The sequence below is a fragment of the Bison bison genome, unplaced genomic scaffold (assembly GCF_000754665.1).
Source record: "Bison bison bison isolate TAMUID 2011002044 unplaced genomic scaffold, Bison_UMD1.0 scf7180017864270, whole genome shotgun sequence".
Classification (NCBI taxonomy): Eukaryota; Metazoa; Chordata; class Mammalia; order Artiodactyla; family Bovidae; genus Bison; species Bison bison.
In genome coordinates, this window is record NW_011494842.1 from 6,013,712 (window position 1) to 6,024,905 (window position 11,194).

At 51.3% G+C, this 11,194-nt stretch overlaps 1 protein-coding gene across 1 annotated transcript in view; it reads right to left on the reverse strand.

Annotated features, from left to right (window-relative positions):
* MLN (motilin) overlaps nucleotides 1-417 on the reverse strand; it is a 7,743-nt gene extending 7,326 nt beyond the window's left edge. The window contains exon 1 of the mRNA XM_010848622.1: nucleotides 380-417. The gene's annotated coding sequence lies outside the window, so the exon portion shown is untranslated. The remainder of the gene's footprint in view (nucleotides 1-379) is intronic.
* Nucleotides 418-11,194: the final 10,777 nt, after the last annotated feature.

Below are 11,194 nucleotides of genomic sequence, written 5' to 3' on the forward strand. Positions count from 1 at the left end.
GCCCCCCCACCCCCGGCTCTTTTGTTAACTTCCCGGAGCCCAGGCCCCACGCCCTGGACGGCCCTGGGTACTGCCAGGCCCTGGGTTGGGTTCCCGGCCTGCAGTTGATGATCAGGTCTCCGGGCAGCTTCTCTTTTGCCGGGATTCGTACCCCACGCTCAGTCTCCAGCCCTGAGCGCTGTGTGCGGCTTTATCCCGCGCTCTGGAAACCAGCTTGGGGCGCTCGGTCTAAAGCCCAGGAAGACGCTGAAAGGTGACAGAGCACCGCAGGAACAGTGGGCTCACCCAGAGAGCTCTGGGCTCAGCGGGCTCACTCACACACCATCTCTGGGCTCAGGCTGACCACCCCCACCCACTTCTCGGGCTACTCACAGTGCACTTGCGGTCTGAGTGGGCGGGGTGCAGCTCTCTCCGCTCGTCTTCTGGGGTCCGGCTGGTCCGACGGGCCCTTATATACCTCCTGCCCTCCCTTTCGAGTCCATTAACCTTTGGCCAGACCTTTGGGTGCCCTGAGTGGGGAGTCTGGATTCCTGGGGCTCGTAGAAACAGCAGGCAGGGCTTGGGCATGTAGGCCTTTCCCGGAAGGCCTTTTCCTCCGGGGGCAGTCAGGGTGCGGTGCAGGCCAGCCCCCACCCGGATGGCACCCTCCTGTCCACTTAGAACTCACCTGCTGCTCAGAGGATCATTTTAATGAAAGCGCTTTCTTTTTTTCATTACTTAAATATGTAATGTTGCTGAGAGTCTCCAGGTGACTCCAGTGATCAGATTCTTTGTTGGCCTGTCAGAGTGCTATACTAAGGAGATAACTTGTCTTCAGCTTTTCCCCTGAAGCCCCACGTGAAAGAAAAGATGCCAGAGTGTGTGGTAGCATTTCAGCAGATTTGTAAAAAGAAAATGACAGTCCGGACCCAGGGCCGTGGAGGCCCAGAGTGTCCGTGGAGGGCCAGGGAGGGCGTAATACATACAAAAGGTTTGTGGCCTAAATAGGGGTGGGGGGTAGGGGCACCTATGCAGGAAACCTTTTGTGGTAATTGTGTCATCAAAGTATGTTTCGTGTTGGTCCTCAGTCCTGTCCGACTCTTTGCAACTGCATGGACTGCAGCCCGCCAGGCTCCTCTGACTTCTCCAGGCAAGAACACTGGAGTGGGTAGCCATTCCGTTCTCCAGGAAGTCTTCCTGGTCCATAGATTGAACCAGGGTCCCCTGCATTTGCAGGCAGATTCTTTCCGGTCTGAGCTACCAAGGAAGCCCATGTGTTATCAAGTGGCAACATTAAAGACTCAAAGAGGGAAGAGGGGAACGCACTCTGGAGTCAGACAAGGCTGCCCACGCCGGTTCCTGAACACGGTGGCACCTCTGGCAGCCCTCAGGGAACGCTTGGTGCCTGTGTTCTAATCAAACCCCAGCAACACCATGAGGTTGGTGCTCTTGTTAACAAAACATGGTCTTGTTTGAGGTTGGTGCTCGTGTGGTTGCTGTTTAGTTGCTCAGTTGTTGCTCCAATTCTTTCTTGACGCTATGGACTGAAGTCCACCAGGCTCCTCTGTCCTTGGGATTTCCCAAGCAAGAATACTGGACTGAGTTGCCATTTCCTTCTCGAGGGGATCTTTCTGATGCAGGGATGGAACCTGCGTCTCCTGCATTCACAGGAGGATTCTTTACCACTGAGCCACCAGGGAAGCCCTTACACCGTGTTACAGATAAGGAAACTGAGGACAATTAAATCTCTCTTCTGCAACTCTAAGGCAGGATTTCTTCATACAAAGGTCAAGGCTGTACGTGGCCAGGTGTGGCAGAAGGGGGGAGTGGGGGTTCGGGGGATGCAGGGTGCACAGGTGCAGAGGATGGCAGGATGGGGGTGTCTCAGAAGGTCCGCTGTGTGGTTGGAAGAGGGTCAGGCCAGGACCTGAGGATGGGGCCTTCGGAACCAACAGAAGGATTTCGATTTGATGGGGAGGAAATTGGGGGCCCCTTGTTGTCTTGGAGGGCAGATGACAAGCGTGTGGTGGTTGAGGAGCACTCGGTGTTGGGGTGTAGGTGCTGGAGCGGGGAGAGGCAGGACTGGGAGGCCAGTGGCGAGGTGGCTGGGCAGACAGGGTTGAGGTCCCGAGAGTCTGGGAGGCAGAGGCCATTCCCTAGGTGAACCTTGTTGGTCATTAGTGACTTCCAGAGAGGCTGCCCCAAACATCTGGGAGGGGGACTGCTTCCCAACCAGGAGCCCCTACCTGCCATTCTTCAGTCAGCTCTGGCTTTTGCCCTCCAGAAAAAACAGATGTTTGCAGTGCTTTGAACCCAACCCAGATATCCTCTAAACTCCCCATTCAGCAGGGCTTCCCACCAGCTGGGTCTCTGTGTTCTATTCCTGATGCGAGGTTAGACCTCCTCTAGCATGCTGTGTTGGTGACTCACTTGTGCACTGGGTCTCTGGAGTCCAAGATTTATCTCAGAGGAATTAGGGCACAGAATGCCAGGGCTTGGAACTGAACTGCCATTTCTTAACCTTGGCCTGATCAGAGTCTCACTGCCCCTGTTTCAAGAGGGACTTAAAAAATAATTATTTATTTTTAATTGAAGGATAATTGCTTTACAATATTGTGTTGGTTTCTGCCAAACATCAATATGAATCAGCTATAGGTATACATATGTCCCCTCCCTCTTGAACCTCTGTCCCACCTCCCACCCCATCCCACGCCTCTAGGTTGTCACAGAGCCCTGGTTTGAGTTCCTGGAGTCATACAGCCAATTCCCACTGGCTATCTATTTTACATATGGTAATGAACTATAAAGAAAGCTGAGCTCAAAAGGATTGATGCTTTTGAACTGTGGTGTTGGAGAAGACTCTTGAGAATCCCTTGGACTGCAAGGAGATCCAACCAGTCCATCCTAAAGGAGATCAGTCCTGAAAATTCATTGGAAGGACTGATGTTGAAGCTGAAATTCCAATACTGTGGCCACCTGATGTGAAGAGCTGACTCATTTGAAAAGACCCTGATGATGGGAAAGATTGAAGGCAGGAGGAGAAGGGGATGACAGAGGATGAGATGGCTGGATGGCATCACCAACTCAATGGACATGAGTTTGGGTGGACTCCAGGAGTTGGTGATGGACAGGGAGGCCTGGTGTGCTGCGGTTCACGGGGTTGCAGAGTTGGACATGACTGAGCAGCTGAACTGCTCTGAACTGAAGGTACCTGTTTCTGGTACCTGTTTCTGGTACCTCTCTCTGTCCCGGCCTCTTCTGCCCATCCCCCACCGCCGTGTCCACAGGGCTGGTCTGTCTGCATCTCCACTGCTGTCCTTCAAACAGGTTCATCAGCACCATCTTTCTAGAGTCCATATATATGTGTTAATATACAATATTTGTTTTTCTCTTTCTGACTTACTTCACGCTGTATAATAGACTCTAGGTTCATCCACTCAAGAGGTACTTTTAAGACAATGTCAGAGACCATGGTGGGCACAAAGTGACCTCAGGGCTGTGAAGGAACCCTTCCCTGGGTTCCCTTCCCGGGCTTCTGTGTGAGACATGTCAGCATCTGCATCTCCAGCGCCTCGACCAGGGACCAGCCAATATTGGTCAAATCCAACGTGCCCTCTAATTTTATATAACCTGTGAGCTAAGAGTAGTTTTTACATTTTTAATAATTTAAAAAATCAAAAGAAGAATAATATTTAGTGGCAGGTGAATTGATAGTAAATTCACTTTTCTGTGTCTATAAATAAAGTTTTATTGGAACACAGCCATACTCCTTCTCTGTTTATAGTCTATGGCTGCTTTGGAGCTGCTTTGCTGCAGGGTTGAATAGGTGTGACAGAGACATTGTCACCCACAAGGCCAAAAATAGTTATTATCTGGACCTTACAGGAAAAGTTTGCTGACCCCTGACCTTAACAGTGTCTGGAGTGTGAAAGATGTTTGATACGTAATAAATATCAGCCAGACACCACATGTGTTAGTTTTTAGATGCTCTCACAGCTCTATGAAGCTGGTGTGGCTATTATCCCACTGAGGTTAAACAGCTGGCCCAACATTATGCAGCTATTGAAACAGCAGGACCAGGATTCAAACTCAGGAGCCTGGCTTCAGAATCCACTGTGCTTTTTCACCTCTCAGTGTTTGGTGAGCACGTGAATGTTTACAGTTGGGGCAGGCCATAACAGAGGCCAGGTACAAATTCTCCAAACCTGTGGCTCTCCCTAACCCATCTCTCTGGCAAGTCATCTGACCACGATGCAGTCCCAGCCGACTGACGGAGACACGCGTATGTGGTTCTCTTGTGTTCTGAGGTTTGGGGAGGCCAGATCTGGACCCCAGAAGGACTGCAGCTGGGATGGTAGGGGGAGCCAAGCCTGTCTGCCAAGCACGGGGGGGAATGTGAAGCTGTTTCCCCCCACCCCTTCACACTCTGCTGGGCCAGTCTGGGCTCCGGTCCAGAGACACCTTCAAGACACTCTGTCTGAGAAATGATTAGGAGTCTGGGAACCGGAGACAGGCCTGCAGTGAGAGATGGGGAGAAGGGAAGTGCTGGAAACAGTAAATAACCCGGGATCAATTTTCTGGGCGTAAATAGCATTATCCTGAATCGCTCCTGTGATTCAATGCTTCTGATCCAAGCAATTTGCAGGGTTACGCTGTGATATCTGCAGTTTGGTGTGGAAGGAAGACAAGTGGGGTTTCATAAAGGGCTGCTCCTTGTAATGCAGAGGTGGGGGAGACTAGTGGGAAGGGGGCGTGGGAGGGGGCTCACGGTCTGCAAGGGGGTCACAAACAAGGTTAGCGCCCACGTCCGCAAGGACGAAGGGGCCTCTTGTCCAGGCTGCAGATCCTGAGGGTCAGCCCTTTAGGAACCAACTCAGCGGGAACGCCTGGGCTCCCCTCGCTGTCAGCTGCCCTGACCTCAGTGTGTATTGCCCCTGTCATGGTTATGCTTCAAGGATGGAGAGGTGGCTGGCTAACAAGCCTGATAACGACTCCTTTGTCTTTATCGTGTGTACCGTCTCTCCCTCCAAAGGTGCAATTAGTGGCTGTTTCTCCTGCTAGAAACTGGCCAAAAATAAAACGAAGGCATAATCTGATGTTCTTCATTCTCCAAATGGGAATTGCCCCGGATGTGCAGTGGGCCAGGCTGAGGGGAGGCGTGAAAACCTAACCCGAGTCCGAGAAAGGAAGTTCCCAAAACCCAGAGGAAATGACTCAAACCGTATGTGGGCACTTGACTGCCTCATTCCCCCATGTTGGGCAGAGGTATTAGTAGCATAGCGTTCCCTCCTCATGACCTTGAAAATATTGTTTGCCGGCTACTTGCCATAACATCTTCATTAATGGCCTGGAACAGGGAGGCAACAGCATGTTAATTAAATCTGCAGCTGAGACTAAATTGGGAGATGGAGCAAACATCAGTCGCACAGAGACCTAATGCAAGGAGACGTCGGGAGGTTAGAACTATGAGCTGGAAACGGGCAGGTGAACTGCTGGACGTGTGTCATCGAGGCCCCGGGGACACGCACAGAAGATGTGGGTGGCAGGGAGGGGCTGGCAGAGGAGGAAATCTGCACCCGGGGGCCCATCGGGGGAGGCGTGGAGGCTCAAACAATGCCCTCAAAGAGGCAGAGGATGCCTTCTAGAGGATGACGGAGTTCAGGTGAGCAGAAATAGCCCGGGATTGATGAGAGTGCCAAAGCTTACGGCATCAAAATGTAAAATGAAAGGTTTCCTGAGGTCAGATGCCCAGGACAGTGGTAAGAATTAAACGTGCCCTGCTTCAGCCAAGGCCAAGGAGAGGCAAAGAACACAGCTTCTCAAGTGTAGGAGCTGTGATTGAGGGGAAGGATAGCTGCTGCTACCCCTTCGGTTCTAAGCCCTTGATGTCCCCCCACGGAGCTGTGTGACCGGGCTCATGGGCAAAAATCCTAGCTGATGGGCATGGCATTTAAAACTAGGGCAGGCAAAGCACCAAGAGATGTATTTTAGGCAATGATTGTGCCTTGGCCCAGGAGACACAGGCTTTGGTGACCCGTGGGGGTATTTTTATGCTTTTCCTTCTATGGCTCAGGGTCCTTTTTCAGAACACCCAAATTATTCATTGAGAAATGGTATAGAGCAGACGTCACCGTAGACCAAGAACCCCTGGTAGAGAAATAGCGCCGGTGGAGAGGAAAACACGAACATGCAGAGGGGAGACCCTGAATTAACTTCTGATTTGTCGAGTTTCTTGTTTGTGTGTTACATCTGCTACTTGAATGAACATTCCCATATCTCTGGTCTCCCGTGGAGTCCACAGGATGCCCACAACTTGGACCCAAAACAATCCGATAAGATGCTATTCTGTTCAGTTCAGCCTCATGGACTATTGACTGTGCACAGAACCTGGGGACTCGGCTGAGTTTTACAACAGCATTCCTGCCGACTTCCTGGTCAATACATCCCCAGGTGGTTAATATACTCCTAGAAATGTTGCAGTCACCAACTTGCTTCTGGGTTCCCTTTCTATTTATGGGGGTTTATCACGAAAGCTGCTGCTGTAAAACTCTAAGAAGAAGAGGTCACATAACTTTTCTTCCAGGGACCGTACAGGTTTAGCTGAGAGCTGGGTCTGTGACCTGGGCAGCCATGGAGTCTGTGCCTTCTGTGAAGTGAGCCTGGTGACACTGGGCCACGTTTTTACTGAATTTTAACTATATGTATTTATATTTTCATGGGGATGATGGATGTGTGTGAAGAGAAAGCAGATGACTTTGCAAGTGACAAATTCATTTTAAGGAAAGACTGGCCTCGCGTAAGCTGAAGCATGTCCTTTCTCTTCAACCCCTTCCAGGCAGGCAGCTCCCAGCTCCCTGATCCCAGGGCACGAAGAGCTAGAACAAGGAGGCAAGGACAGCTGACACATTTTCATAAATGATTAGGGAAGCCGGTGGTTGAGGAAAGTTCATGCTCTCATGTTTAAGAAGAAGTCTTGGTATAGGTTTTATGCCGTGTGGAAGGGAGCCAAAGTCATTTCAAATGCCAGCCTAATTCAGGGTAGATTCAGGTAAAAGGCGCTAGCTGTCCAAACTTCTCTTCCATTGCATCAGTGACCCTCAGTCATTGACTCCCCCACATCTGCTGGGCTGATGCTCTTTGGATTTGGGGGGCTGCCAACGGCTGCTAACGGGAGGGGCGGGCCACAGGCAGCCTCTGCCATTGGCAGTTGTGGCCGTCAGGCAGGCTCCATCTTATCAGCCTGCTCTGCAATGGCAGGGAAAGGAGGGGGTGGAATTCTGCTTCCTTTGTTGTCCAGTACTCGGGCTGGGTGGCCAGTGGGGTCTGGGCAAGTGTATAGGAGGGTGAATTCACTCAGGAATTCAGGGGGCATTGTTCACTGCTAGAGGACTCTGTATTCACAGCTCCAGCCTCTTCATGGATGTCTGGCTGAGCAGAGACCTGGTCTCCCCTGACGGTGAGCATGGTCTCAGGTCCTGAACCCTTGAAGTCTATGGTGCACCACATCAAAGTGAAGGACGTGCCAATGGGCAGGTCCTAAAATCCCAGTCGGGATAACAGGGCGAGACCGAGGCATGCTTGGGTTCAAACCACAGGGTTCAGGACATTGGCAAGAAAATGAATTTGGAGAGAGCAGTTCAGATACTGGCAAGCCTTAACTTCTCCTGTTGTCCTTGTTTAGTTGCTCAGTCATGCTGACTCTTGCAACCCCATGGACTGTAGCCCCCCAGGCTCCTCTGTCCATGGGATTTCCCAGACAAGAATACCAGAGTGGGTTGCCATTTCCTTCTCCAGGGGATATTCCTGACCCAGGGACCGAGTCCACGTCTCCTGCACTGGCACGTGGAGCCTTTACCCCCGAGCCACCAGGGAAGCCCTTAGCGACTCTTTGTTGTTGCTGTTTAGCAGTTGTGTCCGACTCCTCTGTCCATGGGGTTTCTTGGGAAGCCCTAGCTACTCTTATCTAGACCTAAAACAAGGACAAACTGCCCAGAACAGCCTGAAGACAGGGCTGTTAGAGCTCACCCTCATCCCCCCCATGGCAGCATTCATCTCTCTTTTCCTTTTCCACTCCCTGGAATATTATTTTTCTTGAAAGAGCAACAAAGTTATTGGGAAACTGCAGCCTAAAATACTGCAGGACTTTGAAGGAATACCCCCAGGTCTCAGACAAGACCCAGTCACAGAGATAATCCATTTAATCATTATTTACTCAGGGCCTGTCTTGTGAATGTTTGACTGTCAGAACTGAATTCCACCCCAAAGGAAAGCCATCTTCAGAGAAGATTTGCAGTTGTCCTTTGTAAAAAGGAGAGAAAAAAGAGGGAATTTATTTAAAATAGACACGAGTTAGCTCCCAAGGGACAGGAGGCATAAATTGCAAGAACAGCTCCTATCAGACTCGAATCCTCCTGGTTTAGGATTTTACTAAGGAGGAGGGAAAATGAAAGGAGCCAAGTATCCCCACTCACTTCCAAGTCACATCAAGGCAGTCAGCTTGTGACAGGAAGATTACCTGCAGGAGGGCTTTATTTGATGTGAAAAGGGTTAACGTCATCTTAGTAGATTGGAAATTCTCTGGGTCTCTTTGGAGTGAAGAGCAAACTCAGAGCTTTTACATGAAGGGATGTGCACGGACCCTTTTAAGTTACTGAAAACAAAAAGGGGAAATGGCCAGACTCGCTTTGTGTTTTAACACACAGGCTCGCGAGGATTCTGGTCTTTCTTATTCTCAGTGTAGGGATGGACTTGCTGGGAGGGGATGGGGGAGCAAGACTGTGGACTGATGATGTAATTACAGTCCATTCCCACAGAAGCACATGCTCTGGCTGAGAAGGAGCACACATGGCCAGGAATCAAAGCTGAACTCCATGAGAGGGGAGTAGGCCAGAGGACTCCAGGGGAGGGGACTTCCTTCAGGCCAGTCATCAGGGAGGGCTTCCCAGGCAGGGCGGGATGGGAGTGGGGTGAGCAGGCTCTGGCTACTTGGGGGAGAGGCATGTGAGGCTCAGCAACCTTCTCCGTTCCCACGCCACCGTTTTCTCCCTTTCCAACTCTTTTCTCGCATCACCACAGCTCTCTGTCCTCCACACCTCCCCACACACCACCTCCACCCTCCCCAGAGACTGAGGACACATTTCAGGCCAGCCGTGTTATTGGATTTTAAATGATGCTATGGCTTTTTAATTCTTGTTTTAATTGCCTTTCCATGCAGGGCACTGAAAATGGTTGATTACCAGGCATCTGGGCCCCGGCGGTGACATTCCTTATCCGATGTCCCCTCAAGCGGTGGTGAAAAGGACAAACTCCCAGGGCCTCAGGAATGGGGTTTTCTTAGGCCCAGCGTCACTGGCTGCCCGTCCTCCAACCTGTGGTGGTGGCGCCAGGCTGGGCGCTGTCCGTGGTACTGAAGGCCCAGGCAGCTTCAGTTAACCAGGCTCCCTGGCCACTCCGGCTTTGGAAGGGCAGCTTTGGAACTTAGAGGGCTGAATAGTTTAAACGAATGGGCTTGGACATATTTTCCTTTTCCCCTAAGGGCAGAAAAACATTGCCTGCTGCGTCTCTGGAATGATTACCCCTCATTCAAGGGCACTCAGCAGCAAAGTGAGGTTGAATGGCCCTGACAGTAGCTGGGAGAACAAGAGATTCGGAACAGCAACCTTCCTGTTGTGGGTAGGGTCCAAGGAGAGGGGCCCTGAAAAGAAGAGCCAGCCTGGCAGCCACGCCTGGCTCCTTCCCCCAGGCTCTGACCTGGTCAGGCCCATGCCGGAGGTTCAGTTTGTCCCTTCATCATTTTCCCTCAATGCTCATCACAGCAGGCTCTGCACGGTGCCAAAGAGAATGCTCCCACTCGGTCCTAAATGACTCTCAGCTGCTTAGTGAGGCCAGGCTCCCACAGAACTACATGGGCAGATGCTGTGTGGGGATGAGACGGCTCATTAGAGGTTTAAACACTCTGGGTGTGGTGGTAACTGCGTGGTGTGGGCAGCAGGCCCTTCCCTCCATCTCATAAGCTGCCACCCAGAGGTCCTGCATGACGGCTCCAGGCCTGGGCCCAGCTTGGGTTCTATGGAGGGGTACCCTGAAGGTACCCAGGGGGCAGTACTGCTCCACCTCTCTGGCTGCTGCTCTGCATTTCTGCCCCCTTCCCCAGGGGTTCTCTGCTTCCTCCCCCACACCTCATCTCACAGCCTAGCAGTGAGTAGCTCCATCAGATGGGTCCCTCTCCAGAGATGTCACACATCTCTTTCTCCACTTTTTTTCCCCTGAGAACTTAACCCACTTGAAATCCTCCTGTGTCCAGTAGATCCATGGTCATAGTCAATGACTAGAGGACTATGGGTTCAGGGCCTTGGAAACAGGAATGCAGTTCACTTCCCAGAGGGCCAAACTCTCCCTAGGACAGAGAAGGACAGGAGGGCCACTTCCCATCCACACGGTCTTGAAAGGAGTGATTTATAAAAAGCCAAGGAGGCCACAATCTCTTGCTGAGTCCACCTCAGCACTACCTGTATTTTTTCCAACACCAGAAAACGATTCTGTGTCTAAGGATACGGATGAACAACCGGATAAAGACACACAACACAGGGTGGGGTCTGGGAGCTTCTGTCCCCGTGGAATGGGGTGTACCACTCTCAGTGTGTATTGCGTTCACCAACCCAGAAGCTCTCCAAATCCTGTCCTTTTGATTTTTTTTATGAAGGCTTCATTACACAGGTATGATTGATTAAATCATTGGCCCTGGCGATTGAACTCCATCTCCAGCCCCTCTTGCCTCCCTGGAGTGGGGGCAGGGAGGGGCAGAAAGTGCCAACCCTCAAATCATGCAGTTGGTTCCCCTGGCAACCAGCCCCCATGCTTAAGGGTTTCCAAAAGTCACTTCATTAACATAAACTCAGGTTGGTTGAAAGCGACTTGTTATGAATAACAAGACTCTTCACCTTTCTGGCTCAGGCAGGGGGCTGTTCAGGAACAGAGGACAAAAGACCAAATATTATAAAAAAAACAATGCCCCCCTTGAGTTGGGGGGTGGGGGAGGCAAAGGTGTATTTCTTATTATAAATCCATATCACACCACCACTAGGGAGCACTCTCCTAAATGATGAGGGGTGTAGGGGACTTAAACAGGATGCGGTGGTGGGGAGGGGCTGACAACCTGTTCTGTGAGTTGGAGGGGCTGACAAGAGGGAGAGCCATGGGGGAGGAAGCTCAGGAG